General features: G+C 44.5%; 1 protein-coding gene and 1 non-coding gene across 6 annotated transcripts in view; both read right to left on the reverse strand.

Moving 5' to 3' along the window:
* OCA2 (OCA2 melanosomal transmembrane protein) overlaps window positions 1-8,604 on the reverse strand; it is a 293,422-nt gene extending 284,818 nt beyond the window's left edge. The window contains exon 1 of one of the 5 annotated variants that reach the window (XM_061431337.1): window positions 8,444-8,600. The gene's annotated coding sequence lies outside the window, so the exon portion shown is untranslated. Of the gene's footprint in view, window positions 1-8,443 lie in introns of all 5 variants that reach the window. The other 4 variants (XM_061431332.1, XM_061431331.1, XM_061431340.1 and 1 more) reach the window with 4 other exon arrangements.
* A 1,492-nt stretch (window positions 8,605-10,096) lies between these two features.
* Window positions 10,097-10,205, reverse strand: LOC133236510 (U6 spliceosomal RNA). Its single transcript, XR_009732915.1, has one exon. It is a non-coding gene; the product is annotated as a U6 spliceosomal RNA (small nuclear RNA).
* Between the last annotated feature and the right edge of the window lie 4,800 nt (window positions 10,206-15,005).

A 15,005-nucleotide genomic window follows, 5' to 3' on the forward strand; every position in this document is an offset into this window, starting at 1 on the left:
TAAGGGGTTGCAATGAGTCTGATACAACTGAATGAGTGAATGACAACAATCAAACTACTAATGGTATTTTTCACAGCACTAGAACAAAAAATTTCACAATTTGTATGGAAACACAAAAGATCACAAATAGCCGAAGTAATCTTGAAAAAGAAGATAGGAGTTGGAGGAATCAACTTTCCTGACTTCAGACTATACTACAAAACTACAGTCAGTAAGACAGTATGGTATTGGCACAAAAACAGAAATATAGATCAATGGAACAAGACAGAAAGTCCAGAGATAAACCCACATATCTATGGGCACCTTATATTGACAGAGGAGACAAGAAAATACAGTGGAGAAAAGACAGCCTCTTCAATAAGTGGTGCTGGGACAAAATGGACAGCTACATGTAAAAGAATGAAGCTAGAACACTTTTCAACACCACACACAAAAATAAACTCAAAATGGATTAAAGATTTAAATGTAAGGCCAGAAGCTATAAAGCTCTTAGAGAAAAACATAGGTGATATTCTCTTTGACATACATCACAGCAAGATCCTCTTTGACCCACTTCCTAGAGTAATGGAAATAGAAACAAAAGTAAACAGATGGGACTTAATTAACCTTAAAAGATTTTTCACAGAAAAAAAAAACACTAAACAAGATTAAAAGACAACCCTCAGAATGGGAACTGCAAATAAACAGTTCATTCAGCTCAATAGCAGAAAAACAAACAACCCAATCAAAAAATGGCTGAAAGACCCAAACAGATATTTCTCCAAAGAAGACATACAGATGGCCAACAAACACATGATGCTAAACATCACTCATCATTCAGTTCATTTCAGTTGCTCAGTCGTGTCCAACTCTTTGCGACCCCATGAATCGCAGCATGGCAGGCCTCCCTGTTCATCACCAACTCCCAGAGTTCACTCAGACTCACGTCCATCGAGTCAGTGATGCCATCCAGCCATCTCATCCTCTGTCGTCCCCTTCTCTTGCCCCCAATCCCTCCCAGCATCAGAGTCTTTTCCAATGAGTCAACTCTTCGAATGAGGTGGCCAAAGTACTGGAGTTTCAGCTTTAGCGTCATTCCTTCCAAAGAAATCCCTGGGCTGATCTCCTTCAGAATGGACTGGTTGGATTTCTTTGCAGTCCAAGGGACTCTCAAGAGTCTTCTCCAACACCACATTTCAAAAGTACCAATTCTTCGGCGCTCAGCTTTCTTCACAGTCCAACTCTCACATCCATACATGACCACTGGAAAAACCATAGCTTTGACTAGATGGACATTTATTGGCAAAGTAATGTCTCTCCTTTTCAATATGCTATCTAGGTTGGTCATATCTTTCCTTCCAAGGAGTAAGTGTCTTTTAATTTCATGGCTGCAGTCACTATCTGCAGTGATTTTGGAGCCCCCCAAAATAAAGTCTGACACTGTTTCCACTGTTTCCCCATCTATTTCCCATGAAGTGATTGGACTAGATGCCATGATCTTCATTTTCTGAATGTTGAGCTTTAAGCCAACTTTTTCACTCTCCTCTTTCACTTTCATCAAGAGGCTTTTTAGTTCCTCTTCACTTTCTGCCATAAGGGTGGTGTCATCTGCATATCTGAGGTGATTGATATTTCTCCCGACAATCTTGATTCCAGCTTGTGCTTCTTCCAGCCCAGCGTTTCTCATGATGTACTCTGCATAGAAGTTAAATAAGCAGGGTGACAATATACAGCCTTGACGTACTCCTTTTCCTATTTGGAACCAGTCTGTTGTTCCATGTCCAGTTCTAACTGTTGCTTCCTGACCTGCATACAGGTTTCTCAAGAGGCAGGTCAGGTGGTCTGGGATTCCCATCTCTTTCAGAATTTTCCACAGTTTATGGTGATCCACATAGTCAAAGGCTTTGGCATAGTCAATAAAGCAGAAATAGATGTTTTTCTGGAACTCTGTTGCTTTTTTGATGATCCAGCAGATGTTGGCAATTTGGTCTCTGGTTCCTCTGCCCTTTCTAAAACCAGCTTGAACATCTGGAAGTTCACGGTTCACGTATTGCTGAAGCCTGGCTTGGAGAATTTTGAGCATTACTCTATTCGCCTGTGAGATGAGTGCAATTGTGTGGTAGTTTGAGCATTCTTTCACATTGCCTTTCTTTGGGATTGGAATGATAACCGACGTTTTCCAATCTTGTAGCCACTGCTGAGTTTTCCAAATTTGCTGGCATATTGAGTGCAGCACTTTCACAGCATCATCTTTCAGGATTTGAAATAGCTCAACTGGAATTCCATCACCTCCACTAGCTTTGTTCGTAGTGATGCTTTCTAAGGCCCACTTGACTTCACATTCCAGGATGTCTGGCTCTAGGTTAGTGATCACATCATTATTATTATCTTGGTCGTGAAGATTTTTTTGTACAGTTCTTTTGTGTATTCCTGCCACCTCTTCTTAATATCTTCTGGTTCTGTTAGGTCCATACCATTTCTGTCCTTTATCGAGCCCATCTTTGCATGAAATGTTCCCTTGGTATCTCTAATTTTCTTAATCACTCATCATTAGAGAAATGCAAACCAAAACTACAACAGGGTATCACCTCACACCAGTCAGAATGGCCATCATTAAAAAGTCTATCAACAATAAATGCTGGAGAGAATGTGGAGAAAAGGGTACCATCTTGCACTGTTGGTGGGAATGTAAGTTGATACAGCCACTATGGAGAACATTATAGAGATTCTTTTAAAAAACTGGGAATAGAACTATCATATGACCCAAATGCCAACACTAGGTACTTACCCTGAGAAAGCCATAATTGAAAGAGACACATGTACCCCAATGTTCGTTGCAGCACTTTTTACAATAGATAGGAAATAGAAGCAACCTAGATGTCCCTTGACAGATTAATGGATAGGGTAGCTGTGGTACATATATAAAATGGAATGTTACTCAGCTACAAAAAAGAAAAGAATGCATTTGAGTCAGTCCTAATGAGGTGGATGAACCTAGTCTATTATACAGAGTGAAGTAAGTCAGAAAAAGGAAGAAAAATATTGTATGTTACTGCATTCATATGGAATCTAGACAAAATGGTACTGATGAACCTATCTGCAGGGGAACAGTGGAGATGCAAACATAGAGAACAGACTTGCGAACACAGTGGGGAAGGAGAAGGAGGGACAAATTCAAAGAGCAGCATGGAAGCATATACTTTGTGTGCTAAGTTACTTTGGTCATGTCCGACTCTGTGCGACTCTATGGACGGTAGCCTGCCAGGCTCCTCTGCTCATAGGATTCTCCAGGCAAGGATACTGGAGTGGGTTGCCATGCCCTCCTCCAGGAGATCTTTCTGACTCAGGAATCAAACCTGTGTCTCTTACGTCTCCTGCACGGACAGGCAGATTCTTTACCACTAGCACCACTTACCATATATAAAACAGACTGCAAGTGGGAATCTGCTGTGTGACACAAGGACCTCAACCCAGTGCTCTGTGACAAACTAGAGGGGTGGGATGGGGTGGGAAATAGGAAAGGGTTTAAGGAGGGAGGGGATTATATATACCTGTGGCTGATTCATGTTAATGTATGGCAGAGGCCAACACAATATTGTAAAGCAATTACCCTCCAATTAAAAAATAGAGGGGAAAAAAGAATCAAAAATAAAAAAGAAAAGGGGATTAAGAGAGCTGTGTTCTCTATGCTCCAGCTGGGGCCAGATACCCACAGCCCTTCCATGATGGCCGTGTGAGCAGAATTTGGCTAGGATTTTATGGGCATGATAGAATTTCTTTGCATTCTAGGTTTGGTGCCAATGAGCCAGCAGAGACATAAGAACAGGAAGTGGAACTCAGAGTGGCAAGTCCTAGGAACCTGCCCTGAGTAGCCTTCAGCCCAGCAAGACTACACCTAAACAAGCACCTCCTTGGTACACTGTGCATGTTGTGGTGCTGTTATAGTTGTCTTTGGGATGTGGTCCCCTCTTCTGCACAGACAGGCCAATTGAATAAAGTGAATGACTTAATACAATGCTGCTGCTGCTGCTAAGTCGCTTCAGTCATGTCCAACTCTGTGCGACCCCATAAACGGCAGCCCTCCAGGCTCCCCCATCCCTGGGATTCTCCAGGCAAGAATACTGGAGTGGGTTGCCATTTCCTTCTCCAATGCATGAACGTGAAAAGAGAAAGTGAAGTCGCTCAGTCGTGTCCAACTCTTTGTGACCCATGGACTGCAGCCTACCAGGTTCCTCCGTCCATGGGATTTTCCAGGCAAGAGTACTGGAGTGGGGTGCCATTGCCTTCTCCTAGCCTGGTGCTTTTACAGTAATACATAAACCAGCAGTAGCAATACACATCATGTGGAAAACAGTTTCTTTGTAAATCTTAAGAACACTTTTCTCCATGTTCTTTCATCATTTGACATAATGCAATAATGAAAACAGATGACAGACTAAAAGCACATTAGCTGCTGCGAAAACTTTATTATTAAATAGAAATCATTCCACAGGCAATTCCTTCCTCCTATAGACAATATCTAAGTCCTGAGAACACACCCAGTTATATAATGTCCCTCTCCACAAAACCATTCAGGACCAAAGTTTCCTTCTTGATGTAGAACTGTCCAGGTAGCTACATCCCTGTGGGTGTGACTGGGTCTTCTGCATTTGGTGCAGTCTTTCTAGGTGATGAAGCCCAGAGAAGGTGCAGGAATCGACTCTGGGATTGTAGAGGCCACCAGGAATTGGCCCACCCAGTACACAGAGACAGGCCTTTCCCAGTGACGGCAGTGTGGGTGCCTTTTCCCTTATCCCACTCCAGGCCAGGACCGAGACTGTGAAGTCTGATCCTTAATCCCTTCAGATGGCTCTTGCAATGAATGAACTGGGTTAAAAGCCCCCTTTTATGTTCTCTCTTTTTAATTTTACATCTTTAATTATCTTTGGCTGCACTGGGTCTTTGTGGCTGTGCATGGGCTTACTCTAGTTGTAGGGAGGGGAGGCTATTCTCTAGTCACGGTGTGAGGGCTTCTCACTGAGGTGGCTTCTCCTGCTGTGGAGCAAAGGCTCTAGAGCACAGGCTCAGTAGGTGTGGCACAGTGGCTGAGCTGCCCTGAGACACGGGGGATCTTCCCAGAGGAGGGATCAAACCATTGTCCCCTGAGTTGCAAGGTGGATTCTTAACCACTGGCCCACCAGGGAAGCCCTCTGTTCTCTTTGTAAAGTGGGGACAAAGAATATTGTCTACTGTATCAGTAAACAAAGGACGCTGTGACAATGAAGCCAGCAGCCCCTACAGCCACCGCCAACTGCACCCTGAGGAGGTTCAGGGTGGAGGAAGCAGGTGGGATGCAGGCCCTGGAGAGCTGAGATGCATATCAAAGGAGTGATTTCAGTGGGTCCAGATGCTAGCATCTTCTCCTACAAAGAAAAGCACTAAATTCCTTGGGCTATCTGGTTCCTTTCAATTAACATTTATCTTTTGATGCTCCGACTACCTGGTTTCTGCCACAAAAATTCCTATATATCTTGGCTACTCTCTTACATCTTCAAAGCAATCCCTCAGAAATATCTGAAAGGCTATCTTCTGGGGCTTGAGTCCTCAGAAAACCCCCTGAATAAAATATAATTTTCAACTTTTAGTTCAGACAAAAGAGCTGTCTTCCTCTGAGCCTTGAGAAGAACTTGGTATGCATGTGTCAAGTTGCTTCAGTGGTGTCAGACTCTGCGACCCCATGGACTGTGACCTGCCAGCCTCCTCTGTCCATGGGTTTCTCCAGGCATGAATACTGGAGTGGATTGCCATGCCCTCCTCCAGAGGATTTTCCTGATCTAAGAATCAAACCCAAGTCTCTTTTGTCTCCTGCCTTGGTAGGCGGGTTCTTTACCACTAGTGCCACCTGGGAAGCCCCAGGTGAGGAAGAACTTGGAGGTCCCACTCTGTGCTCAGGCCTCTCTCTCTCTCCCCCCATCGTAGGAGACAGAGCTCTCCCTCCCCGAAAAGAGACTTGCGCTGCAGTTGAGTCCTGCTACTCCCCTTGCCAAGTGCAACTCCTTGTACTTGGGGTCTCAGGTGCCTTAGCATGGGGGCATCCTGCCCAGGCAAGCAGTTCCCCGAACAGTAGGCAAGCACCTCCACATATCCCGCAGTACAGCACAACTGAAAGCACAAAACTGTAAAATCTAACCAGCAAGTGAGGTTCTCACTCATGGACATGTGATTCACCAGTCCCCTTCTGCAGCCCAGACCACTGTGTTCCAGCTGCCTTCTTATCTACCCCAGTGTCTCCAAGGTGCCCAAACACCTCTGCAGAAGTCCCAAAACCTGTTCCTTCCCCTGGGGTCCTGTGACCATTCAGGTACACACAACCAGGAGCACCTCTGATGACTCCCTCTGACTCTGCAGACCCTCACCTAAGCAGAGCCTCCCTGACCTGCCTGCAGTCACCTCTCAGCTGGCAGGACTCTACAGTGGCTTTCTAGAACCTCCTAGCTGCTCCCCATCATCTAATCACGGCGATCTTTCCAACATGCACATGATGCCCTGGACTCAGGCTTAAAACCTTCCTCAGGCATTGAGGCACCCAGATCTGTAGCAGCAGCTAGAGTCTCCCCCTACCCCATGATTCCTGATGATCTCAGATCTCACTTAACCCCAAGAGTGTCATGGCTTCTCAGAGAACAAGAATGGTATCAGCATTTGCTTTTCATCAGTGCCATAAATATTTAGAGACTTATATTCCTAAATCACCCCAACATTATACCTGATTTGAACAATGGCACTCAAGCATTTGTAAACTAAATCTACAATAAGAGGTAGTTTTTGTGCAATCCTTTACAATTTGGCTCAGATGGTAAAGAATCTGCATGCAATGCAGGAGACCTGGGTTCAACCCCTGAGTTGAGAAGATACCCTGGAGGAGGGCATGGCAACCCACTCCAGTATTCTTGCCTGGAGAATCCCCACGAACAGAGGAGCCTGGTGGCTATACTCCATAGGATCACAAAGCGACTAAACACAGAGTTACAGTTTACCTAGAGCTCTCATCTGACTAGTGTTTACGTGGGTTAAGTCAGCAGTGAGAGCAGATGTCATCCCACAGTTCAGGCAGAACATTTCCTCCGTATCCCCACGGCCCTCCTGGGCTGGGGACGCCCTTTGTCTTGGGAACTTGCCTCCCAATGAGCCATTATATCCAGAAAATAACTTGTTGTGGTGTCAAGCCCGAGTGCTCATACCAGCTATTCAGTCTTAGACTTCGCACATTTTCCCTGAGAGGAATTTTCCTTGCTCCTAAAAGCAACAATTTAGCACAGGCTTATTAAAACCCCATCTGCTCCCTAGAACAGGTTAGCTCCTCATCTCCTCTCTCCCAACTAACCTGAAATTTAATCCTTAATAGCAATTATGTGAGAGGGCTTCCCTGATGGCTCAGATGGTAAAGAATCTGCCTGCAATCTGGGAAACCTGGGTTCGACCCCTGATTTAAGAAGGTCCCCTGGAGGAGGGCATGGCAAACCACTCCAGTATTCTTGCCTGGAGAGTCCCCATGGACAGACAGCCTGGCGGCTACAGTCCATGGGTTCACATGGAATCAGATACATCTGAGTGACTAAGCACAGCACAGCACAAGTATCCCTAGACGTATTCCATCTCCCAGGCCCTCCAAGCCCAGGCAGGCCTTGCCCCAGGGGCCTGGACAGCAGACCTCATGCTCACCCCCTAGCTCACCTCATGCACACCTCGGGGATGGCATTTCCTAGACGATTTAGGTTACAGGGCACTGCCTTGTAAACACAAGGATATAGAAGCCGCCCACCCTGCTCACAGCCTCCTGTCGGCTCTTCCTCAAAATCACTGCAGGTTGTAGAGTTATCACATTCCTTAAATCAGCGCTCAAACATTTTCCTTGGGTAGCTTCACAGCTAGCCAGGCCAGTGTGGTAGGAGCTCCAGATACCTACCCTGTCAAACCCAAGCACATCCACACCCAGGGATGCCTGTGCTTGACATCCATTCTTTGGAAAGAGTGGGCAACCTTAAATTCATTTACTCCACTGTGTGTGGTCAGAGTGCAGAGAAGCAGCTCTGAGGGATTTAACGTTTTCACCCTGGCGCATTCCATTCCACAAAAACGCCTGACTAGTGTTCACGTGGATTAAGTCATTCCTCAGTTCAGGCAGAACATTTGCTGCCTGAACTGTTCCAAATTCTCTTCCTCCGTGTGCCCACGGCCCTCCCGGGCTGGGGACGACGCCCTTTGTCTTGGGAACTTGCCTCCCAATGAGCCATTATATCCAGAAAATAACTTGTTGTGGTGTCAAGCCCGAGTGCTCACACCAGCTATTCAGTCTTAGACTTTGCACATTTCCCCTGAGAGGAATTTTCCTTGCTCCTAAAAGCAACAATTCAGCACAGGCTTATTAAAACCCCGCCTGCTCCCTAGAACAGGTTAGTTCCTCATCTCCTCTCTCCCAACTAACCTGAAGACTTGATCTTCTTCCAGGAGCAAGTTTACAGTTGAAGATGAGAGCGCTGAATGACGATGGAGGTAGTCCTGGGAGGCAGGCGAGCTCCCAGCTGCTCCACGGTCCTCCTGCCGGCCTGGCCACACCCACAGACGTCACAACAGGCATCCCCTCCGCCCCCAACCACTCCACCCCATTGCTGCTCCCACCCCTGCTGCCTTACCCTAGCAGCTGCAAGAGACAGTCAAAAAATGAAGACAATATGTAAAATAGATAGCCATTGAGCATTTGCTGTATAACTCAGGGAACTCAAACCCAGGCTGTGTAACAAACCTGGAGGGGTGGGATGGAGTGGGAGGTGAGAGGGAGGTTCAAGAGGGTGCGGACATAATGTACACCTATGACTGATTCAAGCTGATGTTTGGCAGAAACCAACACAATTCTGTAAAGCAATTATCCTTAGATTAAAAAAATAAATTAAAAAAAATTTTTAATAAAAAAGAAATGAAGAAAATATGCTCCTGGTCAGAGACGAGAGCTCACTCTCTTTTTTAATTGGAGTATAGCTGCTTTAAAATGTTTTGTTAGTTTCTGCTGTACAGCAAAATGAATCAGCTATATATGTATATATCCTATCTTTGGGGGATTTCCTTCCTATTTAGGTCACCAAAGAGCACTGAGTAGATTTCCCTGTGCTGTATAGCAGGTTCTCATTAGTTATCTATTTTATACATTATATATATATTTCTCAACCCCAAGCTCCCAATTCATCCTACCCACCCACTCACTTCCCCCTTGGTATCCAGATGTTTGTTCTCTACATCTTTGTCTCTATTTCTGCTTTGCAGATCATCTTTACCATACAATATTTGATTTTTCTCTTTCTGCTTACTTCATTCTGTATGACAGTCTCAAGTAATATTTCACAGTATATTTCTACCACATCTTCTATTGATGGACATTCCATGTCCTGGCTATTGTAAATAGTGCTGTGATGAACATTGGGGTACAGGTATCTTTTTGAATTATGCTTTTCTCTGGGTATATGCCCAGTAGTGGGATTGCTGAGTCATATGGTAGTTCCATTTTTAGTTTTTTAAGGAAACTCCATACCGTTCTCCATTGTGGCTGTACCGATTTACATTCCCACCAACAGTGTAAGAGGGTTCCATTTCTTCAAACCCTCCCAGCATTTATTCTTTGTAAATTTTATATAATCATGGCCATTCTGACTGGTATGAAGTGATACCTCATTGTAGTTTTGATTTGCATTTCTCTAATGAGTGATGTTGAGCATTTTTTAATGTACTTGTTGGCCATCTATATGTTTGTATTTCTGTATTTCTTCTTTGGAGAAATGTCTGTTTAGGTCTTCCACTCATTTTTTGACTGGGTTGTTTGTTTTTCTGATGAGCTGCATGGACTGTTTGTATATTTTGCAGTTTAATTCTTTGTCAATTGCTTTGTTTGCAAATATTTCTCCCATTCTGACAGTTGTCTTTTTGCTTTATGGCCTTTTTCCTTTGCTGTGCAAACGGTTTTAAGCTTAATTAGGTCCCATTTGTTTCTTTTGTTTTTATTTTCATTACTCTAGGATGTGGGTCAAAAAAGATCTTGCTGAAATTTATGTGAAAGAGTGTTCTGCCTATGGTTTCCTCTAAGAGTTTTGAAAATACAAAGCACTTTACGAATTTACATGTCATCCTTGCTCAGGGGCCATGCTAATCTTCTCTGCATGGTTCCAATTTTGGTATGTGCCACAATGAGTGCCAGGGGCAGAGCCCTCTCTGAACTCTAGGTGCAGCCAGCACTTACTGTGCCCCATGCAGCTCTGCTTGATAGAAGGTAGCCAAGTACTGATACTTGTAACAGTTTTTTCCCTCTGAACAAGAATTGGGAAAATGTGAAATTAGTAAATATTCTGCCTACTTTTTTCTGTTCTGCTCTTTAAGAGTTCTCTACTACAGCTGATAAACCTGATCAGCATTCATCTTATTTCCTTATGCTTTCCTGCCTCCAGCCTAGGGCTGTGAAGGTTACACTTGTGGAAAGCACTGTATCATACAACATACACACACACACAAACAACACACAGACACACCCACATACAGATGCACACTTGGACACACATGGACACATAAACACATAAGGAAATACAAACGGACACACCGAGACAGGTAAACTATTCACAGAGACACAAACATACACACACATATCACAGACATTACACACACAGAGATGCAGAAGCACACCCAAAAATATAAACAGGCACACAGAGAGACACATAAATAACTACATGCAGCCCAACACACAGACATATGTATAGGCACAAACACACAGGCGCACACACACACAGACACACAGGCTTGCTGTGGACTGGGAAGCCCCACTGGGGCTTTAATCTACTGGGCACTGCAGGAAGTCCAAAGCTCTTCACTCACCTACAGTGTAAGAGGCAGAACTCAAAAAGTTATCCTTATGAGAGTGTCCTCTCCAAGCCTCTCTGAGAGAACTATGAAGCCCTCTAGGTGTTTGAAGGTACACACTTATAACACGTATGCTGTAGAATCGATGCTTTTGAACTGTGGTGTTGAAGAAGAGTCCCTTGGACTGCAAGGAGATCCAACCAGTCCATCCTAAAGGAGATCAGTCCTGGGTGTTCATTGGAAGGACTGAGGTTGAAGCTGAAACTCCAATACTTTGGCCACCTGATGCAAAGAGCTGACTCCTTTGAAAAGACCCTGATTCTGGGAAAGATTGAGGGCAGGAGGAGAAGGGGACGACAGAGGATGAGGTGGTTGGATGGCATCACCGACTCAGTGGACATGAGTTCGAGTAAACTCTGGGAGTTGGTGATGGACAGGGAGGCCTGGCGTGCTGCAGTCCATGGGGTTGCAAAGAGTCAGACACAACTGAGTCACTGAACTGAACTGAACTGTACAAATCAGGGTGTGGTGGGGGCTGCCCAGGAGCAAGGACCAGGGATGCAAGGTCGCCAGGCCTCCCAGAGCACAGTGGGCACTGCCACAGAGCAGTTCCAGTGCTGGCACACCAGCTAGAGACCCCAGCGTCCCCAAGAGAAGGCCGAGTGCCACATTAGTAGTTGTCTGTATTCAGACTGCCACTCGCAGCCAGTGTGGACACAGCAACAACCCTATTCACGTGGAGTGGAGGCCACCTTGGCCAAGTCTTCCTCCAGCACTTTGAGAACTCTGATACATGGGAAAGTGCTAAGGGGGCCCCAGAGCATGAATGTGTAGGCATCTGGGGCAGACAGAAGGTTCCAGGCTGCCCTGCCCTTACTGAATGCCCTCCATACAGTGGGAGGCTGACTGTGAGTGCCAACGTGACCAGAGAAGGGTCACAACTCACCAGCAGGGCAATCGTGGCTACCACATGGCTCTCCATGCCTCATGCCCATGTCCCTAGCATCTACGTGTTGACCCCAAGCCTGTCTAGTCTCTGTCTCTTGAGTAGCTGCTAAATGTTTGTAGTGAAATCACTCCTATTCCTGCTCCAGGGGGTGAACTTGCATGGCCTAAATTATGGAAGAAATCTCACCCTTGCAAGGAATTGGCAAACCCACATGGTAGTGAAGGCCCCTCAGAGCAGGGGAGTCTCCAAGGCCATGTACCACGTTGGACCAAACCATGAGCTATCTCAGATCCTGATTTATTGCCAGCCCTCCCTCTTGGTTGCTGAAACCAGGTCCAGATCAGGGTTCCCTTCTTGGCAGCTGGGAACAAGAATTGGATACAGAAGCATCACTAGAAACCTGTAGTGTAATTCATATGGCCCTGCTTTCCCGTGAAAGGGGACTGGACTTCTTCAGCCAGAGTGGTTGGGGACAGTTCAGGAAATACATGGTGATTTTACCAAGATATCACCATAAAGTCACACTTTTCTTGGATGGCTCAGGAAATTCCAAAATAGGAGGTCTCTAAGTTTTCTCAGCAAAGAGCAGCATTGGAATCTGATACAAAGGCCAACAGTGTGTATTTTGAAGTACATGGTACTGTGTACCCTGGAACAATATGAGTTTGAACTGTGTAGGTCCATTTACACATGGATTTTCAGCTGTGCATCCCGAGCTCCCATGTTGATCAAGGGCCAACCATACTTGAATGTACATGCAAATTTCAGCATTTCTGCAATAAAATCCTTTTGCTTATATTATATACAGTGGTGGGTTTCTGTGAATGTGTGCTTATGCATATTTTATGTATTTGTGGGTGATCCTGTGAAGATGCCCCTGACCTCAGATCCTCAATTGACAGGTATAACTCAGAGTGATCCCCTGCCCTGCCCTTCAGCCACGTCTTCAGTGGAAACCTGACTGTGGCTTCCCTTTATGAACTCCACCCTTTATGAAGACCACTGGCTCTTCAGGCTTCTGTGGACCCCGGCCTTTGTCTGCTCTGACCACAAAGCCCCTGTGTTCTGCTCACCCACTGGTGCCCACAGATGGTCAGATCAGCCAAACCTGCATATTGATCGTTTATAGGTATGGGAAAGGAAGGGATACTGGGGCAGATGGCCAGAGCAGTTTCCTTCTACCACTTGGCCCACCTCAGAAAGTAGACAAATCAAACACAAACTCAGACACGTCTTTATCTATTGCTGTAACAAACCACCCCAAGTTTGGTGACAAAAATAGTGACCATCTATCATGCTCCCAGATTCTTTTGGTCAGAATGGAATTCAAAAAGGCACCGTGGAGATAGCTCATCTATATACCAAGACAGTCAGGGTGACACAAAGGTGGGAAGTAACTTGAGTCTGGAGGCTGGAAGCATCTGGAGGTGCACTAACTTACCTCTGGTGTGGGTCTACTGCCATTGCCACGTGGCCTGTTCCTTAATGCTTGGACTGCCTCACAGCATGGTGGCTGGGACCCAAGAGTCAGGAAATGGAAGCGAGGTCCATGAGGCCTGACCCAAGATAGGCAGGTGCCACCTCTGCCATATTCCATTTAGCGAGCAGTCACAGAGGCCAGGTCCAGGGGAAGGACACAGCTCCCAGCTCTTGATGGAAGAAATGTCAAAACCATTATAGCCAAGTTTTAAATTGCATAAATGGCTCTCTCGCCAAGGATAGCCTAACTGAACAATGAAGGCTTAATGCAAGCAACTGGAGGAATTCTGTACTAAATTCTGCAGTTTAAAGGCATTTAGTAGGGAGGAGACAAAATGGCAGAGTAGAAGGACATGAATTCATCCCTTCTTACAGAAACCAACATCCACTAACATATCTACTAAATCACAACTAACTACTGAATAACCACTGACAAAAAACACAAACAGATGGAAAGACAGACCATGTTCTTGGATTGCAAGAATCAATAGTGTGACAATGACTGTACTACAACAGGCAATCTGCAGATTCAATGAGATTGCTATCAACTTACCAATGGAATTTTTCACAGAACTAGAACAAAAAATTTTTTAATTTGTATAGAAACACAAAAGACCCCAAACAGACTAAGCAATCTTGAGAGAGAAATATAGAGCTGGAGGAATCAGGCTCCTGACTTCAGGTTATACTACAAAGCTACAGTCATCAAAACAGAAATATAGATTAATGGCACAGGATAGAAAGACCAGAAATAAAAACACATATCTATGATCAATTAATCTACAACAAATAAGGCAGGGTTACAGTGGAGAAAAGACAGTATCTTCAATAAATGGTACTGAGAAAGCTGGACAGATATATGTAAATGAATGAAATTAGAACACTCCCTAACACCATACAGAAAAATAAACTCAAAATGGATTAAAGACCTAAGTGTAAGACCAGATACTATAAAACTCTTAGAGGAAAATAAAGGCAGAACACTCTTTGACATAAATCACAGCAATATCTTTTTCAATCTGTCTCCTAGAGTAATGGAAATGAAAGCAAAATAAATAAATGGGATCAAATTAAACTTAACATCTTTTGCTCACTAAAGGAACCCATAAACAAAATGCACATCTCAATCCACAGAATGGAAGAAAATATTTGCAAATGATGTGACCAACAAGGGATTAATCTCCAAAATATACAAACAGCTCATAGAGCTATTTGCTCAATATAAAAAAGAAAATTGACTTAATCAAAAACATGGGTAGATGACCTAAATAGACATTTCTCCAAAGGAAGACATACAGATAGCCAAAAGTTACATGAAATGATGCTCAATATTGCTAATTATTCAAGAAATGCAAATTATAACTACAATAAGATATCACCTCACACCAGTCAGAACGGCCATCATCAAGAAAATCCACAAACAATAAATGCTAGAGAGGGTGTGGAGAGAAGTTAACTCACTTGCACTTCTGGTGGGAATGTAGATTGATATAGCCACTATGGACAACAGTATGGGGGTTCTGTAAGAAATTAAAAATAGAGCTACCATGTGACCCTGCGATCCCACTACTGGGCATATAGCCAGAGAATAACATGGTTTGAAAGGATATATGCACCCTGATGTTCATTGCAGCATTTTTTACAATAGAGAAGACATGAAAAGCACCTAAATGTCCATCGACAGATGAACAGATAAAGGAGATACATACAAACAAGGAATATT

This window comes from Bos javanicus, chromosome 2 (assembly GCF_032452875.1).
Source record: "Bos javanicus breed banteng chromosome 2, ARS-OSU_banteng_1.0, whole genome shotgun sequence".
NCBI classification, from domain to species: Eukaryota; Metazoa; Chordata; class Mammalia; order Artiodactyla; family Bovidae; genus Bos; species Bos javanicus.